Consider the following 26,922-nt stretch of genomic DNA (forward strand, 5'->3'; position numbering starts at 1 on the left):
TGTGGCAGAAGTTACAAAGTAATTCTCAGTCAATAGAGTTGAAGTATGCGGCTTTCCAATGAATTGGAAACTTATCCTTGGCCTCTTCCAAGGATAATTACAAATTCTTTATCATATGATCGTCCATTAATGAAACTTTATATTTTCTTGACCTCATTTAAAGGCTTAGATTTTTTTTTAAAAAAAATCATTTACATTTATCTCACCCCAGCCCAACCTTTCCTTTTAAATTCAAACTTTCTAATATGATTGCCTAGCTGGTATTTTTCTTTTTTTTCTTCCCTGTAAATTCACAGACTTTGGTTTTTACTGTAGTGTACATTTATGTCATTGGATGCATTGTCAAATTTTTCCTTTATTTAGAAGAGAATTTCTGTACTCATTTTCCCGTAGGGTAGCTGTGGAGTAATTCATTTTATAACGGTAATTATATAATTTTTTTGCAATAATTTTTATCATGGGGTAAGGCCAAAGCAAAGTACCAGCCTCGAGTCAAAATTCTTACAGTGTTGGGTAACAACAGGTTTGCCTAGATGTTTTGTGTTTAAATGCACTTTTTGAAGCTAATTTTAAAATGCTTATGGCAGAATTGGTGCTGTTTGCCTTCATGGCAATGTGTTTGTAAAAAGGAAGTTGTGTACGTGTGGATTCACAACAGACCAGGGATTAGGATTAATGAGATATTCTATTCCTACCCAAATATATGATCTTGTGTTCTTGTTTTTGCTTGGAACCAGGCTTAGAGACAGAACTCTGTAGAGAAAGGAGGAGGAACAGGTACTGTACTCCCGGTTGCTACAAACAGTATACAAACAGATTCTTTAATCTCCCTTTGCTGGGCAGGCTGAATAGTGAATCTCTAATCATTTAATCACTGTGTGGTATTCATGAACAGGCAATCCTTTTGTGCAAAGTCAGGGTCTATCTCCCTGCTGGCTTGACCAAAGGCCCATTCATAAACAAGCTTCTGAACATCTCCCTTTTATCCGGTGTGCACGGAAGCAAGAGAATTGCAAACAATGTGAAGGTTTGAAACAAAAGTTGCTATTGTTCAGGGACTTGCGAAGCAGGAGGTCAGCTGGCCAGCCTGGCCTGTTGCAGAGTCAGTCCCTATTGTCTCTCTAATTGGATTTGTGCTGATGATGTCCAGTCATTGGGTCTGCAAGTAAGAAAGCTGACCTGATTTGTGGAGGGTGAGGAGCGCTTGCCAAGCATGATAAACAAGAGTTATGCTTGGCCAAGTGAATTGATTTAGGAGTGGAGGGCATTTTTGCTGAGGGCCACATGCTGGAAGCACCAGTATCAGTGAGGTTTTTAATAAAGCCAGAAGGGCAACAGATTGTAGCTCTCATTGCCAAAGAAGTGTTAAAGGTTTTGGTTTTTTTTGCTGGTAACTAGGAATCTGAAATGTTCTGATCATGTATATTGGGATTGAAGGCTAAAAAGATGGATACCGCCCCAAGTCTTCGGAGAGGGGCAGCATACAAATCTAATAAATTATTATTATTAATTATTATACAGGATGCTATGAAGTTGCAGAGTGGCCCATATTTTTACATCCACAATAGGCATATGGACCACAAGCCTGCAAACCAGTTATGCTAGTACAGGCTACTAAGTTTTTAGATTTGGATCCCTTAGCTCAGAGGTCCCCAACCTTTTTTGCACCAGGGACCGGCATTAAGCTAGACCAGTTTTCCATGGCCCGGTGGGGGGGGGGGGGCGCTTTGGTCATATGGGGGTGGGGTTCATTTCCTCTTTCTCTCATTCCCTCTTTCTATCCTTTCTATCTCTCACTCTTTCCTTCTCTCCCTCCCTTTCTCTCTCTTTCCTTTCTCTCATTCCCTCTTTCTATCCTTTCTATCTCTCACTCTTTCCTTCTCTCTCTCCCTTTCTCTTTCCTTTCTCTCATTCCCTCTTTCTATCCTTTCTATCTCTCACTCTTTCCTTCTCTCCCTCCCTTTCTCTCTTTCCTTTCTCTCATTCCCTCTTTCTATCCTTTCTATCTCTCACTCTTTCCTTCTCTCCCTCCCTTTCTCTCTCTTTCCTTTCTCTCATTCCCTCTTTCTATCCTTTCTATCTCTCACTCTTTCCTTCTCTCTCTCCCTTTCTCTCTCTTTCCTTTCTCTCATTCCCTCTTTCTATCCTTTCTATCTCTCACTCTTTCCTTCTCTCCCTCCCTTTCTCTCCTTTCTCTCATTCCCTCTTTCTATCCTTTCTATCTCTCACTCTTTCCTTCTCTCCCTCCCTTTCTCTCTCTTTCCTTTCTCTCATTCCCTCTTTCTATCCTTTCTATCTCTCACTCTTTCCTTCTCTCCCTCCCTTTCTCTCTCTTTCCTTTCTCTCATTCCCTCTTTCTATCCTTTCTATCTCTCACTCTTTCCTTCTCTCCCTCCCTTTCTCTCTCTTTCCTTTCTCTCATTCCCTCTTTCTATCCTTTCTATCTCACTCTTTCCTTCTCTCCCTCCCTTTCTCTCTCTTTCCTTTCTCTCATTCCCTCTTTCTATCCTTTCTATCTCTCACTCTTTCCTTCTCTCTCTCCCTTTCTCTCTCTTTCCTTTCTCTCATACCCTCTTTCTATCCTTTCTATCTCTCACTCTTTCCTTCTCTCCCTCCCTTTCTCTCTTTCCTTTCTCTCATTCCCTCTTTCTATCCTTTCTATCTCTCACTCTTTCCTTCTCTCCCTCCCTTTCTCTCTCTTTCCTTTCTCTCATTCCCTCTTTCTATCCTTTCTATCTCTCACTCTTTCCTTCTCTCTCTCCCTTTCTCTCTCTTTCCTTTCTCTCATTCCCTCTTTCTATCCTTTCTATCTCTCACTCTTTCCTTCTCTCCCTTCCTTTCTCTCTTTCCTTTCTCTCATTCCCTCTTTCTATCCTTTCTATCTCTCACTCTTTCCTTCTCTCCCTCCCTTTCTCTCTCTTTCCTTTCTCTCATTCCCTCTTTCTATCCTTTCTATCTCTCACTCTTTCCTTCTCTCTCTCCCTTTCTCTCTCTTTCCTTTCTCTCATTCCCTCTTACTCTCTAGCCTTTCTATCTCTCACTCCTTTCTCTCCCTCCCTTTCTCTCTCTTTCCTTTCTCTCATTCACTCTTTGTCTCCTGGGGCTGCCTGCGCCTGCCCTGCACCCCCCACCGCGGAGGGAAAGCATTTGGTATCGGCACCGCCAACCCCCCCTCCACGAGCAGCAAAAGCCTAAGCGGCAGGGTGCGCCCTTTGCATTTCGGCATTGGCGCTCTCCCCTCCACGAGCAGCAAAAGCCTCAGCGATGGAGCAGAAAGGCAAACGACGCGATCAGTCGCTGAGGCTTTTGCTGCTCCTGGAGGAGAGAGCGCCAATGCCGAAATGCAAAGGGCGCACCCCGCCGCTTAGGCTTTTGCTGCTCCTGGAGGGGGGGAGGATTTAATCCTCCCCGCCCCCCCGGCAGCCAAACCTCGCTGAGGCTTTGGAGTTCGGGCGATCCGACGGAGTTCCTGCTCCCACCAACGCCCTGCAGCCGCGCCAGAGCCACCGCCACGAGAAAGCTTTCCAAGACCCATCAACGTCCCGCTGGAAGCTGCCCTCCCGCCAGCCGCGCCGCCCCGGAGCCCCGAAGGCTCGCAGCAGAGGGAGGCAAAGCGGCGCGCGGCAGCCACAACAAGCCCGCACTTGTTGCGCGATGGGAGCGCGAGGACGACCGCAGGCGCGACCCGGGCAGCCTTTCGACCGACTCGCTTTCGCCGCGCCCGGATAGCGGCGGCGTCTCCTGGGGCTGCCTGCGCCTGCCCTGCACCCCCCACCGCGGAGGGAAAGCATTGCCGAAATGCACCCCGCCGCTTAGGCTTTTGCTGCTCCTGGAGGGGGGGAGGATTTAATCCTCCCCGCCCCCCCGGCAGCCAAAGCTAGCTGTCAGCGGCGCCGCGGACCGGCTGAAAAACCCCAGCGGCCCGGTCCCGGTCCGCGGACCGGCGGTTGGGGACCTCTGCCTTAGCTCCTGATGAGTGGGCCAGTTTGTTATGTTGATGTTCTTTCCTATTAGCTTTCCAAGGCTGTTCTTCTCTGTATGCATTGGAGAGATTAGACATGCTTTTATTATTGGCTATTCTCCACCCACCCCGTTGCTGTGGGTTATGGAATATTATGCAATATAATAAAATATTCTTTAAGAAGAGGAAACATTATATACTCTTGGAGTATTTTGTCAGAAAGCCAGTATATGTTTTCCAGATAAACTGAAAGCCAATGTCTGCATTCAGAAACTGTATATGGTATACAGTATATATACAGTATTTTGAACTGTAGCTATTCATACTTCAAGTGAGGGTATTCCATATTAAGGTGTTATGTGAAATTAGTACTACCAGAGAGAGAAAAAATAGGATTTAGATTGTTCTGAGTTCAGGTTTTGCCCCGTGTAATATTTTGAATGTCTATGCGACGTTTCGGTGAAATCACATTCACCATCATCAGGCTGAAGTTGTAAGCTTCGTGCTGCTGTAAATATAGTTTGTTTGCAACTGCCATTTGTTCCTTATAAATAGTGGTGGGGTGGAGATTTGGTTTGAATGTAGCAAATAGATTGGGTGGCTGTGTTTTAATGATTTGATTGGTTGGTGGAATCACACCACCGAGGAGCAACATACAAAAAGAAGAACAAAATGCACTTATCAATTTGAAGAAAGACAACAAAAGGCAGTTACAAACAAACTATATTTACAGCAGCACGAAGCTTACAACTTCAGCCTGATGATGGTAAATGTGATTTCACCATAACATCGCATAGACATTCAAAATATTACACGGGGCAAAACCCGAACTCAGAACAATCTACCTATCTATCTATCTATCTATCTATCTATCTATCTATCTATCTATCTATCTATCTATCTATCTATCTTACAATTGTGCATAAACTCTGTCACAGGTCAAGTTTAGGTTCAGGTTTCTCTCTCTCTTTCTTTCTCTCTCTCTCTCTCTTTTTTCCCTCTCTCTCTTCAGAATTCTCATGTAATGCCTACTCAGCATTATTATGAACTTTTATATGATCCCACGGTTGTTTGTTCAGCCACAAATGCCATCTATCCAAGAGATAATCCATGTTCTAGCTAGGAGTATTTTTTCTTCATTTGCATGTATATGTGAAAAGTTCTAAAATTCTATTTTTGCCCAAACAGATTAAATTATTTTTTCCTCTGGAAACGAACTTCCAAACTTCCTAGAGAAGACCTGCTTAGATCATAACCACCTAAAACCCACAACTCAACTTGATATTATGAGATGAATTTCTAATTAAAAAATACCATCTTGCCTAATACTTGATTTGTAACATTCTGAATGTAATAATCACACATGTCTTGTATGTTGCTTCCAGCCATGCTTCCTCTAAGCTAACATTGGCAGAGATCACATTTCATTCCTTTTGTTGTGATGCCTCAACAAAAGCTATTTGTGACATTCATCTTCATCTTTCTTCCATGGCCTAACTACTTGCTCAGTAACTGAAAATCTAAATACTGTATAGAAAACATATTCTTGAAGTGCCTTTGTGTATATATGTATTTCTTATTTGAATTGTATATCTTCTAGAAAACTTGGACAGACCATGAAATCTTGACAGGATAAAGGAAGGTTATTTTAATGTAATATACAGTACATATGCAAGCAAATCCTATCTGAATCGATTATCCAGACCATGCAGAATAAAATAATTGTTTTTTCAAATGGTATACTTTTAGTTTTCCTTTTTTGGGAACCATTCAACTGCTTTTATTTTAGGATTTCTTGTCTGCAAAATCTTCAACATATACATTTTCTTAGCAATATATTCAAGCAATTTTTCTTATTATTGCAAAACAGAGCAGTTGCTTCTTTTATTTTGCTTTGCTCACTCCTAAAATTTGACTTTTTGATATTTCTTGGATCTCACTCAAAACAGTTAAGATTTTGAGGTAGGTGCAGTGCAAACCCTATCAGTAAATCTTGGTATATGCTTGGGCTGGTGAGATGCCTTTGCATAGATTAAATTCAGACTTTTTGAGTACGGTATTTTCATGTTCCAGTCATTTTGAAATGACGAACGCAGCAATGTTGGTATTTATTTTCCTCCCTCCAGCCCAAAATCTTATTAGTCTCTTTCCAGAACACAAATATGGTCTCTATATGCAGCTTATATATGACTCCCATGCTCTCACTTCTGTCTTATTCTAAGTTACATAAATAACTGAGGTTTGTAAACCTTAGAAACATGTACTGTACTGTAAATAAAGAATCTTAACCTTCATGCTAACTTCTTGCTAACTTGCTAACTATATAAAGATAAACTTTTCTAAATATTACAAGGCTCCCTTCTAAGCCTTTGTAAAACTGCACTGTCTTTGTAGCAGGTAATGCTAGAGTAGAACTGATTGGGTCAAATAAATGTGTAATCACAAACTATTTGGTCTTGAAATCATTGTACTTGACGTTTTTATATTTAGCTCTTACTGTAAAAATAATGATTGAATAAAGGCCCTTGAGTTTATTTTCATCATAGTCACTTGAAGTTTTTTTTTAAAAGCTTTGTTTTCAAAACAATCTAGGATTTTCACTAATCTATTTAGATGAACTTATATCCAAAGAGCCATGTGGTGTAAACTTTCGGAAAGTTGGAGATATGTTTATATTTTCTCATTTATTAATTCAACCATTTTGGCCCTTGACATATGTCATAAACCTCGAAATGTAAATTTACGGTTTTATGCATTTTATAACAAATGTTCACAGAAGCATGCTGAAAGCATTGAAGTAGAAACTCTTTGAAAGCCTTTCCAGCAAGGCTGAAGTAGATAAAATCAACAATCGGCTGGCTTACTTGTGCTATGCTTTAAAAGAGGAAATGTTTTTGGCATTCCTAAATACATTTGTGGCGTTTTATATTTAAGAAGGTTTGTTCTTGAGAGGCCAGATAATTTGTTAACTGTCAGTAATATATTCCCTTTAAAGATCCACAAAGATACTTGCTAGCTTACCAATTGGTGAGTGCATACTTTATGATGCTTTTAGTGTTTCATGTTATTTAAATGTATGTTATTGCTTGTGATACATTGATTACATTGTTGTAATATGTCCCAGGACAATTTGCTTTAAAATCATATGATACTTATGTTTGTTAAAGTAATAAATTGGGCAAGTTCAGCACCAGGGAAAATCAAGTGTTTGAGTGCCTAGATTAATTTTTCTTAAACATTTCAAGATCACCAAACATTTTTATGAGGAATGTGTATGACTATTCTTTCAATATTTCTTTTAAAAAATAAATACTGAAATAAAAATATTTTTATAATTCTCATTATCTTCCCAGACATTACACTGATGATAAATATCTATGTCATGAATGAGGTCTGTTAAAGAAGACAGAATTGATGTACTGTAATACCAAGACTGTTTTAATAATTGGTCTTTAGTTGTAGTAAATGTGAAAAATTACAGTTTTCCTTAAAAATGAATTTATTTGTAAAGAAAGGCAGTGGGAACGTTTTATTTCAAAGGCCACATTTTCTGTGAATTCTAATGTTAAATCTCATAGTAATTTGTAAAAATTACATTTGAATGAGATATCTAAGATTATTGGTATCTGTTTTATTGATGGATAGAATACGACTCTTGTTTGATTAATGAAACTGAATGAATCACAAATCTAGAGAAACTTTTCTTGATTTGGACATTATCTTTTCAAATATCTTAATGTTTGGGGAAAATACTGCATGTTTTACTGTTTAAGAAACTTCACAAAAGTAGGTCTCTGCGCTGTTGCTTTTTGAATAATTTGTAAGAGTCAGCAGAACACAGAGAGAATCCTTCTTGTCTTTTACTTATTTTCCCTTCCCCTGGTATTTTTTTGTTTTTTCTATTGCACAGGTGGGTATGGTAAATATACTTTTCGAATAGCTGCCAAGACTTATTCCACACCGTTTTTTATTTGGAGTTAGGTTGGTAAAAAAGTTTCTTCCCAACAAGGCTGAAAAAATGACTCAAAAGAGAGTGGTGGGAAAATAGATCAGAATGATTATTATTATTATTTATTAGATTTGTATGCTGCCCCTCTCCATAGACTTGGGGCGGCTCACAACAATAATAAAACAATATATAACAAATCTAATAACTAAAAGTCACTAAAAACCCCTTATTAAAAAAGAAAACATGCACACAAACATACCATGCATAAACTGTGTAGGCCGGGGGGAGATGTCTCAGTTCCCCCATGCCTGGTGGCAGGGGTGGGTTTTAAGGAGTTTACGAAAGACAAGGAGGGTGGGGGCAATTCTAATCTCCGAGGGGAGCTGGTTCCAGACTGTCGGAGCCATCAAAGAGAAGGCTCTTCCCCTGGGTCCCACCAGACGACATTGTTTAGTCGACAGGACCCGGAGAAGGCCAACTCTGTGGGACCTAACCAGTCGCTGGGATTCATGCGGCAGAAGGCGGTCTCTGAGATATTCTGGCCCGATGCCATGAAGGGCTTTATAGGTCATAACCAACACTTTGAATTGTGACCGGAAACTGATCGGCAACCAATGCAGACTGCGGAGTGTTGGTGTGACATGGGCATACCTAGGGAAGCCCATGAATGCAGCTGCATTTTGCACGATCTGAAGTTTATGCACACTTCAAAGGTAGCCCCAGGTAGAGAGCGTTACAGTAGTTGAACCTCGAGGTGATGAGGGCATGAGTGACTGAGCATTGACTCCCAGTCCAAATAGGGCCGCAACTGGTGCACCAGGCGAACCTGGGCGAACGTCCCCCTCGCCACAGCTAAAAGATGGTTTTCTAATGTTAGCTGTGGATCGAGGAGGACGCCCAAGTTGCGAACCATCTCTGAAGGTGTCAATAATCCCCCCCCCGGGTGATGGACGGACAGATGGAATTGTCCTTGGGAGGCAAAACCCACAGCCATTCCATCTTATCAGGGTTGAGCTTGAGTCTGTTGACACCCATCCAGAGCCCAACAGCCTCCAGGCACTGGAACATCACTTCCACTGCTTCGCTGACTGGACATGATAGATCATCATTATCAATATTTTCCTGAAATGATTGCTGTAATTTCCAGTTAGAGGTTAGTATAGTGTAGTGATGGTGAATTTATGGCACGGGTGCCACAGGTGGCACCAGGAGCCATATCTGAGGGCACGTGAGGTTTTACCTTTGTCAACTCCAGCTTGCTTGTGCACAGTAGCCAGCTGATTTTTGGCCTTCTGGAGGGGGGGGGGAAGCTGTTTTCATTCATTGGGCTGTTTTTCGCCCTCTCCAGGTTTCCAGAGCCTGTGGATGGTGAAAAATGGCCCAACAGGCCAACTGGAAGTTCGGAAATACGGGGGCAGTGGGGAGGGTTGTGTGCATGCACGAGGAGAGGCCATTGCATTATGGGTGTGGGCACGGACCATCGTGCCATCATGCATGGGTGCATCCTTTTGGCACCCAAGCAAAAAAACGGTTAGCATCCTTTTGCTTCAATTTTGGAGTTTGGAGTTTGCAAATTGCAAATGATACGTCATGAAAACCATTCCGTTTGTACAACTGCATGTTAATCCCATTTCTTTTAGTTCTTTGGTTCTCTTGGTTTGACTTGTCGCTCCAAGTCCTCGGAGAGGGGCAGCATACAAATATAATAATAATAATAATAATAATAATAATAATAATAATAATAATAATAATAATAATAAAAAACTTGAGTTGGTTGGCCTGTGAATTTATGATTACGAAAAGGATGGCTCATGCAGATAGGTTGTTATTGTTTTAATCTTTCGATTGATCTCAATTTGGTTTTGCATGCCAGAATTGAAAATCAAGTTTTAAAAATCACTGTTTTCGTTTCAGATCTGTATATGTTCCCTGAGGGTGGGGGTAGGGAAGGTTTCTGCTGTCTTAGGTATGATATGATGATTATGGTTTATCACAGCTGTGGAAACCTCTTGTTATCTTTTAAACTTCTGTTAAGCTGAATTGGATACATCTTAAATCTTGTTTTCCTGGAGGGCTTTTTGAAATATAAGCGATCATCGGTATGCCAGCATCTCAACCTCCACCCTTTAAATGGCTTGCTGGCAAGTCTTGTTGCCATAGAAACCTAGTTTCCTCATTTCTTTCTGCTCTAGTTTCACCAACTAAGGATACTTGTTAGGAGGCTTTATTTTGATGAAAACCTTCAGTTGCTAACACTCATATTAAAATCTTTGATTTTATATTGTTTGTCTTATCTCAAATTCCAGCTCAGCACTATCAGTTTAACATTGGACACGCTTTATGTACTTTTCAAACTACTGTGATATTCAGCATACAGAAAGAATAATAACTTTCAATTGGAGCCTCTGGGGAACAATTTGGTCTTCTTCTTAGAATCAAAGTAATTATCATTTTGAAGAAGTTATCAGTAGAATTGGTTAGGAGAGTTAAAGAGAAAAGAGGACAGTCATTGGAGAATAAGTGGAAAGCCAGAAATAAGACTTGGGAAGAAATAGGAAAATTGAAGCAAGCTGGCATTAGAGCAGAAACTTAGGGGCATCCGTAATTAAGGAATGTGTTACTAATTTCTGCAATTTAGGTTTATTAGAAGAAGCATAATGATCACAAAATTAAAAAGGTCCTTCTTGGGATGATGGAAAATTGTTATTAAAATGCCACCATAATGGGGGGGGGGGGGAACGTAACAGGTGAGTGTAAGACCAGCACCCCTTTTTCTTCCTTCACTCCCAAAAATAATGGATGAGTACCTGCTACATTTGAAAAAGAAAAGCGAAATCCTTCTGAAACCTATGAAAGTTAATCTTTAGAAGCAATTAAAAATAAGTCCTCAGCACAAAACAAAAAAGACTCAGAATATTACGAAGCATGGGAAAGTTGGCATAAATGGGTTTCTCAGAAAAAATACAAAAAATTTTTATTGTAAAGTTCATACATCACCATACCCAAAACTACCTTCAATACTTAAATTAATATTAAAATAAATTAGAAAAGAAGCACCAAAAACTAATCAAATTTGCAACAAGAAAATATATCAAATCTCTTTTTATCTGTTTTCTAACTAACTTAACACACATTACAAACATACTGACTACTTTCAAAATAATCAATCTTTATACACACCCATCATATCACCCATATACTCCCCACTCCACAATTAAACAAAAGTCGTCCATAAAAACGTCTGCATTAAATGCAGACTCTTCTCTCTTTCTTCCTTCTCCTTTTTTTATATTCTTTTTTTCTTTTCTCTTCTCCCTTTCTCTCTTTCTTTATTCCACCTCTTTACAACTAAAACTTTAATGTCAATATATATATACTAAGGAATACTATATTTGAGTTACTTCCAAATATAAATATTAAGATTAAGAAAATAAGAGTTATTACGTTTCTTCTAAAACACTTGTGTACTATAACTCACTTGTATTACAATTCTATTATAATATGTTTTGTTTTTGAATTCTCCCCCCCCCTACCCTATCCTACCCCCAACCTTTCATTCTGTCCCCCTTCCCCCCAATCCCCCTCCCTGTTTTTAATTATTCTTGTAAATAAATAAAGTATTTTTCAAAAAAAAAAAAATAAGTCCTCTTCCTACTTTACAACCATGAGAAGAATGGGAGTAACATTGGTTGGAGAGGAGTCTCACCTCCAAACCTTTAAAGGAAAGCATTAAGGGAAAAGAAGGTTTGAAATACTGGCCATGCATCTGTGAATGAAGGTAGATAATTTAATTGTAAGGAAGTAAAGAACAGAGTTTTTATTTGCTTCCTTACTGACAATAACAAGGTGATTTATGGACATTTTTGGACCGGTATAATTTAATCATAGCCACAAAAGGGGTGAAAAGATTAGAATGTTTTCTCCTTCAACATTATAGATGCTAATAAGTACAAAGGTATAAAACAGCCGAGGTATTATTGTAGCCAGGGAGAAAAATCAAGCCACATTCAGGCAAAAAAAGCAAAAAACAAACAAACAACAAAACAAAGCATGAGAGGAAATGAGGCTTTATTTAAAAATGAAATAAAATATTGCATTCAAATACTTCCACAAATGAAGGTCTTGGAAACACACCTAAGGTGAATAGGAATTATTCCTTGTGCATTATTCCTTCTTTTGCTGAATGTGGAACCATGTGAAGCATGGTTTTCTTATCTGCACAGCCTCCTCCCAGGTTCTGTTTCTCATGCAGGAGAATGTATGTCAGTTTGCAGGAGTATTCGATTGATTTTTTTAAAAAAAGTATAATATGTGTTTAATGAAACAAGTGACATGACTGATATAAGGCAGAGGTCAGTAAGAGAAGAAATTAGAGACAATTTGTTTTCAAAACATTGGAGAAATAGAATCTGTATTCCCTTGTGGTTATTTGATTCTTTTTAAAAATGTTCTTATCTAAGAACATTTCAGAATATATCAGCAGAGAAGAATATGTCCTTTGTTTTACAGTTGGGATGACTGCTGAGAATCATCCTTGACTCTAAGATGATTTGAGTTGTTTTAATATTTGGGGAGTGTGATAACAACATAAAATAAGAGGGATCCACACCACCATGTTGAAAAGCTAATCTTTCTATTGTACTTTGTACAAATAAGTACAAATAGGGGTAGTGATTTCTGACAGTCTCAAAATGGGTGAACAGTGCAGTCAGGCGGTAGGGAAAGCAAGTAGGATGCTTGGCTGCATAGCTAGAGGTATAACAAGCAGGGAGAGGGAGATTATGATCCCGCTATATAGAATGCTGGTGAGACCACATTTGGAATACTGTGTTCAGTTCTGGAGACCTCACCTACAAAAAGATATTGACAAAATTGAACGGGTCCAAAGACGGGCTACAAGAATGGTGGAAGGTCTTAAGCATAAAACGTATCAGGAAAGACTTAATGAACTCAATCTGTATAGTCTGGAGGACAGAAGGAAAAGGGGGGGACATGATCCAAACATTTAAATATATTAAAGGGTTAAATAAGGTTCAGGAGGGAAGTGTTTTTAATAGGAAAGTGAACACAAGAACAAGGGGACACAATCTGAAGTTAGTTGGGGGAAAGATCAAAAGCAACATGAGAAAATATTATTTTACTGAAAGAGTAGTAGATCCTTGGAACAAACTTCCAGCAGACGTGGTAGATAAATCCACAGTAACTGAATTTAAACATGCCTGGGATAAACATATATCCATTGTAAGATAAAATACAGAAAATAGTATAATGGCAGGCTAGATGGATCATGAGGTCTTTTTCTGCCGTCAGACTTCTATGTTTCTATGTTTCTAATATTAAGACTCTTTGTTTTCAGTTTTTATCAAAACAGATAATTTCAGTTTCAAAAGCTTCAATTTCAAACTCTTATGAATATGGAATGAAATTCCATTTTGCAGCTAAGGTATTGAACAGCTTTTCTCTAAAATTGAACAGAAAAGCTGTTACCGTGGAGCTTCTAAAGAACCTCATGTTCCACTAGCTGTTATTGTTAACGAGGGAATGGATGTCTTTAACTACACTATTGGCTTAATAACAAAATGAAAATTATGCTATACTGTATATCTTTAAAAAAAATCTTTACAGTGTTAAATGAATCCTCTTAGGAGCATTACTGCCATTCTAAAGCAGCCGTGGTTTGGATTTAAGTGGCAATACATATCTAAGCATTACAGGGATTGGCAAATGAAGACCTTGATATTTCATAAATTCTTTTGCTTGAAAACAAATGTATAAATCGTAGCTATGCCACATCAAAAGATGTAGACAGTGCCAACTTATAATTTAGTGTCAGAATGATGTTTTCAATAAAGCTCTTAGTGACAAGCATGGATGGCCAAATTAATGGTGTCTGGATCAGCTCCTGCCATAGAGCCACAATTTATAAGTTTTTATGACAGTAAATGAGAGAGACTGAAAAAAGAAAAAAAGAGATTGATTCATTAGAGTATATAAAAGATTCTGGTTTTAGAATTCTATGGTGCGAATAGAAAGCACGTTTCTTTCGACAGAACAGAAAAAAACAGTATTTCAATGATTTGAAGGGTATTTCATATATCCATAACAATAGCATCAAATACATGCAGGTGTGGATGAATTATTATATTTTAACCTACAGATGCAGCAGACTGAATGCACAGTACCATGACTACTCTAGACATATGTGGCTAAAGATAATTACGATTCAAATGTAATTTTCTGATGCATTTTTTTCATTTTTTAATAAAATATATATTTCATTTTGTGATGCCTTTTAAAAAGATCCTCTATGAGGCAATATTACATAAATAAAATACCAATGGTATATTTTTAAGTATCTTATACTTAATAATCATTTGCTACTATAATTTGTTTAGTGATTTTTCTATTGACCACTCAATTTCTCTACTACCCAGAAATTTGAAGCATTGGAATGGAGGACAAACATAATTCTGCCACTACACAATACATAAACCTTCTAAAAAGATTATGAATCACTCAGGTGATGAGATGACATACTGTACTACAAATGGTCATATTCACCACCAGTTTTAATTATTTACAAATAAACAAAATTAATTCATTTCAGTTTTAATTCTCTTTGAGATAGATGTATTTAATTATTAAAAATGCAATATGAGTATTCTTGTTTTTCTTAAAAAATATATTTTTGAAATACATCTTAAAGACCGACAAAAATAAACTATTCCAAGTGTGTGGTAAGAAATTTGTAGACTGACAATTCTAGTTTAAAAGTCATTTACTTATTTAAACGTGATCCAGATCTTATTGGCAGAGTATGCAGAGAATGTGACTTGAGAAATCAAAAGTCAAGAGGTCATGCTAGTGATGTCTATACACACACCTTTGGAGAGCAGATGCTTTCAGTGTTGTTCCAATTACTAATATACCATAGTTGTTACTTAATTAAAAGTACTTTAATGCTTGTTTTTATTATGGTTTCCTTTCTCATGAGACAAATTAATTTTGTATTCTTTACACAGTTAGTAATGAGTGAATAATCTTATTTTTGTGGTTTTTAAGGCTTTGATCTTATACTTTCTTCCCTAAGAATAAACCTTTTAGTCAGAGTAGGAGATAAATCTGAGTATTTAATAATGTGAGGCTATACATATGTATCCCCAAAGAAATCCATTGAATGTAGTGGGTTGTAATGCCATGCATGAGTTAGCACAATTCTGTTATTTATTATTTATTAATCAGATTCATATGTCTGCCCATTAAAGTTGACTTTGGTGATGTCCAGTAAGAGGTTCCCTTAAGGGAAACACATCATTGATATCTGTCAATAAGAATTGTGCAATTTTTATAGATAGGTATATATGTAGACCTAAATGTACTAAGAAGAGGAAAAAGATAAAGATAGAGGAAGAAGTAAAATGTTTGAAGTTAAGACACTTAATCAGTTGTGCATGTGAAGGGGATTTCACCATAAAATTTTAATCTTGAAGCGTCCACAAACGTTTTAAAGCAATTAGATAAGCCTAGTGCATGCCTTCTTGAGAAGCTGTACAAGTAGTCCTTGACTTACAACAGTTCATTTAGTCACCGTTCAAAATTACAACGGCACTGAAAAATGTAACAATTTTTCACAGTTATGACCTTTGCAGCATCCCCATAATCATGTGATCAAAATTCAGATGAGTGGCAACTGGTTCATACTTATGACCATTACTGTGTCATGGGAGGTCATGTGATTCTCTTTTGCGCCCTCCTGACAAGCAAAGTCAATGGGGAAGCCACCTTCACTTAACAACTATGTTGCAAACTTAACAACAACAGTGGTTCACTTAACAGTGGCAAGAAAGATCATAAATAGGGCAAAATTCTCTTAACCAATGTCTCACTTAACAACATAAATATTTGGTAATTGTGGCCATAAGTCAAGGACTACCTGTATTATGCTGAAATAGACCGCTAGTCCATTTAGGTCAGGTTTGTCTTTGTTGACTGGCACCCTTTTCTGCCATTAAAGAAGCTGGGAAGGAAGTTTGTTTTCAAATGTGGGACTTAAATCATTAACCGATACTGTAGTCCTTTGAAATGGCACTGCTCAATTTCTGACTTAAAGAACAACAGTACAATCTATGCCTTCTCATGTTTATCTTACCTAAATTAGTGCTGAAAGAAATTCATTAAGTATGTCTCCAAACTGTCTCCAAAGAATGACCACCAAAAGGGAAGAACAATAATATCTGGGAATTGGATTGTGTAATTAGTTGTGGGTGGAGCAGGAGAGTAAATAATAGAGAAAGGATTTTGTTTGGTTGACATTGGCACGTATAATACATTGATTTCAGCCAAAGACCAGAAATGTATGCATGAAAATAATATGTTCCAAAGCACTGATAGGATATCTATTACTTTTAAAATTATACTAGACTTCTGAAGGAGATATCTACATTCAGAGTCAAAGAGAATAGAGGGGAAAAAGCATTAAAAGTGCTTCAACAAGAAAAGAAATAAACAATTACCATCACTATTATCATTGTGTTTTCCTCTTTTTATTAAGTAAAAAACAATTAAACTTTTTTAAAAATATACCTATAAAGGAGAATATTTGTAGCTCAGATTTGAAATGAAGGGATTTGATTCGCTCTGAGCTTGGTTGTTCTTTTGCAGAAATTTCATTACCTAAAGTAGGTAACACTAGGACTGATGATGTTACCTAGATTGGTTAATGAAATGTCTGCAAGAAAGTAACCAAGGACCCTTCAATTAGATATCTGAAAGATGTAAATCAAAAAGAAATTTTATAGCCAAACAGTCCCACCTATGAACAGTTAGCAGTCTTACTTCTAAGAATATTCGCCACCTGACTTTTTTGAGCAAGAGTGCGATTTTTTTGAGAGAAAGTAGAAAAGATGCAAGATGATAAACACATAATACACTTAAAATATAGTTCTTAACCATATCACAGCTCAGTCTTTAATCTTAGAATCAACCATAAGAGAAAATTGGAACAGTCATATGGGATAAGAAAACACAGAAATTATACTATATGACCTCAGCTCAGAGGACAAAGACTGATAGATGAATAGAAAGAAATCTGCAGGGAACAGACAGAGCATATAGTTTACACACAGTACAAATTCCCAATTATATTCTTTTCTGAACACCTTTAGTATGAGAAAACAGTCAAATGATAATACTTGCTTCATTTTCTCTTTGTTAAAAAAACTTTGACATTGAAAGATTTCCATAAATTACAGGCCTTGTAGCTTATCTTTCTTCTTCTTCTCCTTCTTCTCCTTCTTCTCCTTCTTCTCCTTCTTCTCCTTCTTCTCCTTCTTCTCCTTCTTCTCCTTCTTCTCCTTCTCCTTCTCCTTCTCCTTCTCCTTCTTCTCCTCCTTCTCCTTCTCCTCCTTCTCCTCCTTCTCCTCCTTCTCCTCCTCCTCCTCCTCCTCCTCCTCCTCCTCCTCCTCCTCCTCCTCCTCCTCCTCCTCCTCCTTCTTCTTCTTCTTCTTCTTCTTCTTCTTCTTCTTCTTCATGTTTTTAAGTTAAGGCACTTTCCAAAATGAGTTAAAGTTGCTGGGTCAGATACATAAGCAAGATGTATTTCTTATGAAAATACAGTATTCTAATTTTGAAGAGATTCAGGAGCTACAGGAAGCTACAGGAAGAAAATAAATGATTTGCTTTGTTATCCCAAAAGCTCTTCTCACATATGGGGAATTTTTCTTATGTGCCCTTTATTTTCTGAGGGAATCAGAGCCATTTATTTATTCTTAATTAACCTTAATGTTTTGGAGAAACACCTAAATAAATGGGCAGAATGAAGCTTGTCATGTATCCATAATATGGCAGCTAATAAAGTATGACAGCACCATTTCTTTCTTGTCAGTGTCTCCTCTTTCCTCAGAAATTGAAGAAGGAAGAGAAGAATCAGCCTTCTCCCATTCATTACCTTTACCTTTACCGGCCTCATTGAAGCGACTTTGCACTTATGCAGCAATATAATTGGGCCTTCATTCAAGTGATAATCTGCTATGGATCATCTTCTTCGCCTTTCAGAGCTGGCAGCTATAAGTGACATGGTTTATTAGCACTGAGCAGAGGTGATAAAAATTATTTGACTGGAATCTGAATCTAGAAAGTAAAGCCAAATTAAAATGTAAGCTGTGGACTACCTATAGTAATTTTCTGCCAATGGAGACAAGTGGGATGTCACATCACATGCTTATTAGAAAAGGCATTATGTCAAGAGGGAGACAGGTTTGCGCCCCACTTTAGCCAAACATCTTTCCTCTTTCTTTCTCTTCCTTTTTCCTATTGTTCCATGTCCACTGAGTTTGTGAGGCTAAGCTATTTTAATACATGTAGTCAGTGATGGGTTACCAAAATCTTTACTACCACACCGTGGGCATGGCTTATGCATTTTGTTTCAACATCTTTCAATGCAAATTGGGTGCTCTGGGGTGGAGCCCATCACTGCATGTAGTGGTATTGGAAATGTTCATGCGTTTATATCATAATCTCAATTTAGTAAGCAATCTGTAGTGTAAGTCTAAACTAGAGTGAGCAACTTTTTTAGCATCTGAGAATGATTTTTTTAGTAAGGACCGACAACATTATGGCCAAGGCCCATGTAAATCGGTACAAAATCCAGGGCATTAACGTTGGTGATACAGCAGATCAATTCATGAGGGTGGTGGTTGTCAATCTGCTATCTATCCCAGCAGACCAGATTTCTGGCATAAACAATGTTTGGCTCAGCTGGATTGGCTCAGCTGGATATCACTCAATCAGGCAGAATGGCGACTCCACCCGGACTGTTCAGTGAGATTGTGGAGAGGTTCAGCAACTCTGGGGTGGACTTGTTTCCCAGTCCAGCAAATGCACAGATCTCTCAGTTTTTCACTTAGTTCAGAGCCATATGAGCCACTGAGAATCATCTCTTTGTCATCTCATGTGTAAGGTGGCCTTTTTAGTGGCTATCGCCTTGGCCAGATATGTGTCGGAATTGGCAGTCTTGTCAATGCGTGAGAATCTGTGCATTTTTCACACGGACAAGGTAGTCCTGTGTTTAAATCTCATCTTACTAAAGATCAACACGGCCTTCCACAGGGCGCAGTCTTACCCAGTTTTTGCGCCCATCCGGTACTTCCCAAGGAAAAACTTTGGCATGCCTTGGATGTAAGGTGAGCTTTGCATATTTATATTAAATGCATAGAAGAGTTCAGGAGATTGGAGGCTTTGTTCATTTCGTTCCAACCTACTTCTCTAAGTCACAATGATACTCCATCTACCATAGGCAGATGGATTCAATTTACTATCGCGAAGGCTGACAAGATGCAGGCCAAGAAACCTCCCTCACGACTCACCTCCCATTTGACCAGAAGTGCAGCTACCTTGGTGGCATGGGCAACTCAGGCTTTGCTAGAGGAGGTGGGCTGGGCGGCTACCTGGGTTACTCCAACATCTTTTGTGAGACATTCAAAAATTGATTCTTATGGATCAGCGGAGGCATCTTTTGACCGGAGAGTGCTTCAGCAAGTTGTGCGGCTTTAAGGCCTTGTCAACAGATTTGGCCTCCCTGAATTGGACTGTCAGCTTGGGTACATCCCATGCATGTTATTTCATCACATCAGTGAAATAAAATTAATTGACATGAATGACCTATTTTGTATATCAGTGTCTTTCTCACTTTATCATGAGGGAGAATGGTCCTACCTGATACGCCTCTTTTACGATGGAAGATATAGCAGCCAGACCCTCCCTAGTTTGTTTAGGTTATCAGTTGACTTAGGTTGTTGTAGAAGGGTGTGATGACTGTAACACAACGGAATCTGCTGCTTTGCTTCTTCGTTGGAACTGGATCCAGGAATCAACAACAACAACAATATTAGAAGCTTTAGCAGGCTCAGTTGAATCACCGAGCAGACAGGATTAACCCATGCATGGCTGCTGCAGTATATCTACCATTGTAGAAGAGGCGTATAAGTAGGACCAATGCCCCTTTTCTATAGAAGTGGTGCAAGCAAAATGTTTTTCAAGGAGAAGAAGTTATGGAGAGGTATAGTGAATTGTTTTGGCATACACATGATTTAGAAATTGACGTTAAGTGTGATAAGAAAATATTTCTTATCATTTTGCTTTGTAAGTATTCATCACATTGGTGAAATAAAATTAATTGACATGAATGACCTATGTATATCAATGTCTTTCTCACTTTATAATTTTTTTGTATTTTATTGGAAAGCAAAAGAAAATGTTGGGTATTATTTCAGGGAAAATGTAGTAGAAGGCATTTTTATAAGCCAAAGTATTGTTTCTTAAAATAGAACTAAAACACTTTAAAAAACTTGTACAAAACATTTAATTCTAATGTTTAGTTTATTAGTTTTTATAACATTTTTAAACATAAACTTGGAGGAGATCTTAATTGGGCTCACATATCACACATTTGGCTGCTTTCGCAGAGTATTCCTACTACGTAAACCAAGGTTCATGGACCATACAGCACACTAAGTCAAAAACTAAACAAGACACATTATGGCTTAGCATGAAACCATAATGTGAAAAGCTAGCTGTTAGATGCATATAGACACTAGATGCATATACAGTAATGGTACTGTTTTTGTATTTATTGTTCCACTTACATTTATCCAGATATTCCATTCCTATTTCTTCTGTTCCATTTGATCAAATTGTATTCTTCCATGTTTTTAGTCCAATCATGTAACAGATTCCATCAAATCTGTTATACTAATTAAATGTGCTTTTCTGAAATAATAATTTTTATATATCAAATTTAGAGGTCATACATCACAGTTATATTTTAGCTCATCTATTTACCCAGTTTGTGTTACTAGAAGTTTGTGTATCTAGAAGTTACTAGATTACAAAGGCCATAAATATTATGAGTCATTTGTTCCAATTTTTCTTTGATTGTTTGAATAGGCTGCAATGTATTTGTGGCAATTACTCCCACAATATACAATTCTTGACTAAATCTAGATTTCTCCTTTTAGTCTTTTACATTATTTAACATTTTAGTGGCAGAAGTATAATATTAAACTCATATTGTAGAGTTGTAAATACTTGAACCTGAAGTGCTGCTAATCAGTAGCTTTCCTGACTTATTCTACTTATAAAGTATATTCTTTTAATGAGTTAATCCATCATTGAATTTCTCAGATTTAGTAGAGCAGAAGTATGTATACCTTAAGGCTCAAGGTCATGTGAAAACCCACATAGGGTTTGAATGTAACTTCTATAAAAGTTCTGATTAAATTGTAATTTGTAATATGAAAGAAGGGAATGTGATTGTTTTTGCTCAAGCGTTGGCTACAGGTACCTCTAGTAATGCCCAGATTTCAGAATGCAGTTGCTGATATGACACTCGTGTGTTTTTTTCCCCTCACATTCCTGACAGATGTAAAAGCTTACAAGTAAAACTAGAACATTATCTGAAAAACAAGCATATGTGGTTATGTTTCTCTGGTTCCAAGCAACGCTGCTTTACAGCACATTCTTGAGAACTTTTTGGGCTCTGCCTCTTGCTTTAAGATTTGATAAAAACTAACTCTTGTAACATTCATCCCCTATTTCTTGATACTTTTGTGAAGGACTAACTGTAGGCTTTCAGCCAAAAAGAACAGCAATTTGTCTCTCTTCGGAAGACCATTGCTAAGATGTTGCCTCGTCTAAACACCAGTATAGCCATGCATGTTTTAATTTCTCCAGTCCATGCCTTCAAGGAAATTCCCAAAATGCAGTGTGCACAAAATTCTTCAAATTGACAGCTATCATGGCCAATGATGTCTGTCCATGGAATATGTAAAGTGTTGTAGCTAGGTGAGGCCTTTAGGCTATATTTTGCCCATGGACTACAAAGTATTATAGAGCATCTCCCTTCTCTGTGTCAATGAACCTTTGAAACTTACTAAACTTTTAAAATGAGACATGCTTCCTTAGTGGGCAGTTTTTGTGAAATGTTAATAGGCATTTTTGTATATGAATTTCCACGTGACTGCCTAGTGTACTAGAAAAACACAACGACCAGTCTTTTCCTGAACATTACTGGTATGTTGCTTTAGGTTCCATGAAAATACACCCTCTTACATAGTAAGAATTAACCCACTTAAGAAACTAATTAGGGCTGTGTTGTCAGGTTATATGCCTGCCATTTTTTAATATGGCAATTGCTTGGTTAGCAATTAGAGGTTACTTTTTTCATTTCAGCTAAAATGTAGAAAGGCCTGTTTAAACCATGTAATTGCCTGTGTATATGCTTCAGTCAAATAGCTCCCTTATCTCTGGAATGTATAATGAAAGTTGTAAGTTTAGAATATGTACGCCACCTTTTCTGCTTTGGGGAAGCAATGTACTTGGTGCTTATCTGTGATTAGTGCAGGGATCAAGGTTGCTTATAATGCAGTCTTATTTTCATTGGCATGGGGATTAAGTCACACTGACCATAATTGAATTTAGTAAAAGTTTATTTTTAAAAAAATTGGCTTTATCAGAATAAGTTCTAATAGTTTCAAGAAGCCATGCTATCAAGAAGATAAAATATTCTTCATATTAAGGAAACATTACAATAAAGATTAGCAACATTTTTTACCCGAGAGAACAGACTGTCAGCTTAAATCCTTGCCCTTGGATATATTTGCTACCAAAACACAAACTACATATTTGTTATAGTTAGATTTTGCAACTGTGTATTAATCATAACAATGTAATCAGCATAAATAAAAAATACATGATTTCTTTTTTAAGTAAAAAAGGAAAAAAATGTGTGCCTAGTATATGTAATTGGTATAAAGGGGCATTGAATTGTAGAGTCTGAAACTTTTCTTAAAAGTCACGTTTGATCTCCAAAGGGGAGGGATAAGCAAAGAGCTCCTGGCCTACTTTCTTTAAATGGTATATAGAACTGGAATAGACTGTTTAATAAAAATGTCGAATTCATTGCTTGCATTTTTTTTAAAGACAGGGTGAACTTAATAGAATAGAATAGAATTTTTATTGGCCAAGTGTGATTGGACACACAAGGAATTTGCCTTAGTGCATATGTTCTCAGTGTACATAAAAGAAAAGTTCCTCAAGAAACATAAGATGATATGATGATAGTCCAGGTACATATAATCAATTAAATCTCATGGGTATGAAATCTATAGAGAATCACAGAGAATGCTATAAAATAAAGACCATTTGAGAGCATTTCACTGAGGCAGGCATCTTTGGCGCCATCTTGGAGAGAGTTGATGATAAAAACTTGGACTTTTAGCCTATTATATATCACTCTACTAGCAACCATTCTGAATATATCAAGAAATCACTTTTCACTAACTATCTAGAAAGCTTTATAAACATACAGTATGTTAGATATTAAATCAGGGAACTTTTAGATCATAGTTACCCAACCTAAAATTCTAGGGTCACCTATAGACCTCATGGTCCTTCCAAAAGCTGGTCTGCTTTTGCTTAGTAGCTGCCATGGCAGTAGATGCTATTTGGTTGCCATTGCTTCCTGGAAGAGATATCTGACAGATAGCCCTACTCTGTGTTGGGGGCTTTACAAAAGGAATCAACCACTGTTTATGAATAGGCCCCGGGAACGTGGGAAAGAATATGATCCTAATGAAGTCAGAAAGTGGGAGAAAGGGAGAGAAAAAATAGGGACAATAAAATGGAAAACTAAAGCAAAGGAAGTGTTACACTTAGATTGATTTTTAAAAAAAAGAATGAGAAAAAAGTTACCTTTACTTGAGTGAGTAGTGCACAGGGCCTCCAGGTAGGAGCTCCTGAAATGAGAGACTATAAGTAATTCATTGCAACCCATGATGCTAATGGACCCCCCCCCCCCCATTAGTGTGCTTGTCCTCTGTTAATTGAGGAATTCGGTATTTTAATCTGGTGTCTTTTATTTCTATTTTTAATGTCTTATATTTTATCTTTATTAGCTAGCCTGAATGATTCGGTGGTTGGAGATGAATGAGAAGATAGGAAGATCAGGATACAAAAGGATAGAGGGAGATAAAAGTAGGAGGAAATGAATCAATAGTCACAAAGGGCAATTGAACAATTGAGACAAAAGTCCAATTTTGGATCCCTGCCCTTGGCCACAAAGGTACATTGCCCATGTCTTTGAAAGCCTTGCATCAAACTGTTGCCCTTGATTGCCAACTAGTCTGCCAGTAATGATTAGTCAACTTCCCAATGAGACTACAGGTATATATGGGGCTGTTCTTATAGCTTCAATTTGCATGAAATGAAGTGACTCACAGGAATAGTTTTCTGGGCACATACTATGCCTGTACTATGGTCCCCGCACAGACTTCTTATTACCTTCTAGATGGAATTTAAAGTTCTGGATTTAATACTTAAAGTCCTTTATGGTGCCAAGGGCTCCCATTCTACAGTTGAGTCAGTCTGAGCATTTCAGTCTTGTTGGGAAAAATAACTAGTTGTCCCACATTTCTAGCAAGTTGGGGGAGAGGCGGGTGCTGAAGTCCAAAAGTACTGATTCTTGGTAATGGAGCCAGCTTTCCAGAATGTTGTCCATTGGATATTCATCAGCCTCCAACATTATTCAGCCACGTTTGTACCTGGGTATCAATTGCCTTTTGTTTATGGGCTTCTATTTTATTGTATATTTTGTGACCTAATGAAGGTTCTGTGATTATTGTGCAATAGAAATTTAATTAATCTATTAATGAATTAAAACCGCTACTTTATTAGCCTAGTTTGGATAAGAGTTTCTTGGTTTTTGAGAAGATGCTGGGCCTGCAGTTACAGAGATGTGCATCGTATTTAATAGTACATCTTGCCTTCAGGCTGAACAGGATATCCAGTCCAGTTTCTTTCTTGGTTCCTGGAAGCAGTAAGAATCTGGAAGAGGTTGAATGGACTTGGGCTTAATTCCAGCTAGATGTAATGAGTGGGAACCTTCTCCTATCAGAAACATTCTTTCTTTAATTCTAGATGGGGCCATGTTTCCCTAGATAAAACTCGTAGAGTTTTCATCCCTCCCACCCCCAATTCTTTGGTTTCCATTGATCTGCTTTTCCCCAACTTGGTGCTGAATTACATCTCTCATTAGTTCTAATTAATTCTAATACAGTTCTACAGAAGAATTATTGAGTCTGTCAACTGCACCTTTCAGAGGATAACCAGAATTGCAGAAAAAACAATTACTGCCAACCTGCCTTCCACTAAGGACATGTATATTGCAGGAGTCAAAAAAAGGACCATGAACATATTTACTGACCCCTCACATCCTGGACATAAATTGTTTCAACTCCTACCCTCCAAACAACACTATAGAGTACTGCACACCAAGACAACTAGAACAAGAATAGTTTTTCTCCGAATGCCATCACTCTGCTAAACAAATAATTCCCTCAACACTGTCAAACTATTTACTAAGTCTGCACTACTATTAATCTTCTCATCACCCATCTCCTCCCACAAGTGGCTGTAACTTTGTTGCTTGTACCCTTATAATTTATATTGACTGGTTCCTAATATGATTTGATTGCTTATTTGTACCCAGACTATCATTAAGTATTTTACCTTATATTTCTTGACAAACTTATCTTTTCTTTTATGTACACTGAGAGCATATGCATCAAGACAAATTCAAACTTGGCTAATAAAATTTTATTCTGTTCTGTTCTATTATGTTCTGTTCTATTCTAGACTAGACTAGATTAGACGACTAGATTAGACTATTCTTTCACACAACCATTGAATAAACCAACTGAGTGTTATAAAAGTCAGTCCTGACTGCATCAGTCCTGACATGACATCTGCACGAAAAAATGCTAGAGATTGTACAGCCCCAGAATATTACATTTGAGATGAAGGCAAGGAAAAGCAACTACCAAAAGGTAATTGACAAAAATATATTTTAAATGATCTAGCTTGAATGCTTTCTAGGTAAGTTATTACAGTATTCCTAATTTACTCACACACTGAAAACAGTCTCTTTACATAGCCTCACAAATTAGTTTAATGTACTAGTTTTCTGAAAAACTGATTTAAATCTCAAAATAAAAGGAAATGGAATCAAACTGTGTTTGTTCTTGCAATTGCAGTGCTTGTAAATGAAATGTTGACATGTTAGAATTTATCTGTTTGCAGCAAGAATTATGTCCATTGGCTTATCTAACACATTGACATTTCTGACATGAATTGTTTTATCAAGTAAATCTCAGATATGGGAGTTACTAAAAAATAATCTTGCTTCAAAAAAATTTTATGTGGAAGAAGAAATGCTTGTTTTTTAGAACTCTTGCATGCTCTCTCGTTCCTGGTAGAAATTGTACCTCTGGAAATACAGTGCCCATCATACCTGTTTCAGGGACAGAAACAGATACATTGGACTTTAACTTCCCATGACAAAGAAGCTGTAGCTACTTCAGAAGAACCTGGACTATATTTGCTAAATCATGGCTTTAATAATAATGGTTTGCTAACTAAATGATAAAATGCTGAGCCCAAACCCCCATATCGTTCACTTTATGGCTAATCATAATACCGCATGCATTGATGATTGTGCAGCTAAACGTCAACATTTGTGTTTAGGGAAAAAATTGCTTTGCCTCCTGCAGTTCCTGATTAATGGTAATCATAACTGGTAGTCTTGGTCTGAAATGTCAATGACTTTAATGAGATGTTGCAGAGACTGAGTCTTGAAACACTTGACACATCTGTCTGTATTAACTCCCAACCCACCAAGACTAGGACAATGTACTGTGTATGCTCAATGGAAATCAATGCAGACATACCTCCACAATATTTTAAGAGGGAGGAAGGATTGCCAGGTAACTTTATATCAGAATCCTTGATAATATGAGCTTTTAGGGAGCTTCACAGGACAACAGAAATTTGGGTTTAGCTATTTCCAAGCTGCAAAAAATGAAAACAGGGAACAACTCTAAATAATCCCTATTGTTTGCTAAAATTGGTGGGATCAAAACAGAGTTTATAACTCGTCTGTCTGTCTCTTATCTCTATCGAT

General features: G+C 37.6%; 1 protein-coding gene across 1 annotated transcript in view; it reads left to right on the forward strand.

The window, feature by feature from the left end:
- The window catches only part of CCDC85C (coiled-coil domain containing 85C), a 186,084-nt gene that overhangs the window by 48,588 nt on the left and 110,574 nt on the right, over positions 1-26,922 (forward strand). The window lies entirely within an intron of this gene.

This window comes from Erythrolamprus reginae, chromosome 1 (genome assembly GCF_031021105.1).
Source record: "Erythrolamprus reginae isolate rEryReg1 chromosome 1, rEryReg1.hap1, whole genome shotgun sequence".
Taxonomy (NCBI): domain Eukaryota; kingdom Metazoa; phylum Chordata; class Lepidosauria; order Squamata; family Dipsadidae; genus Erythrolamprus; species Erythrolamprus reginae.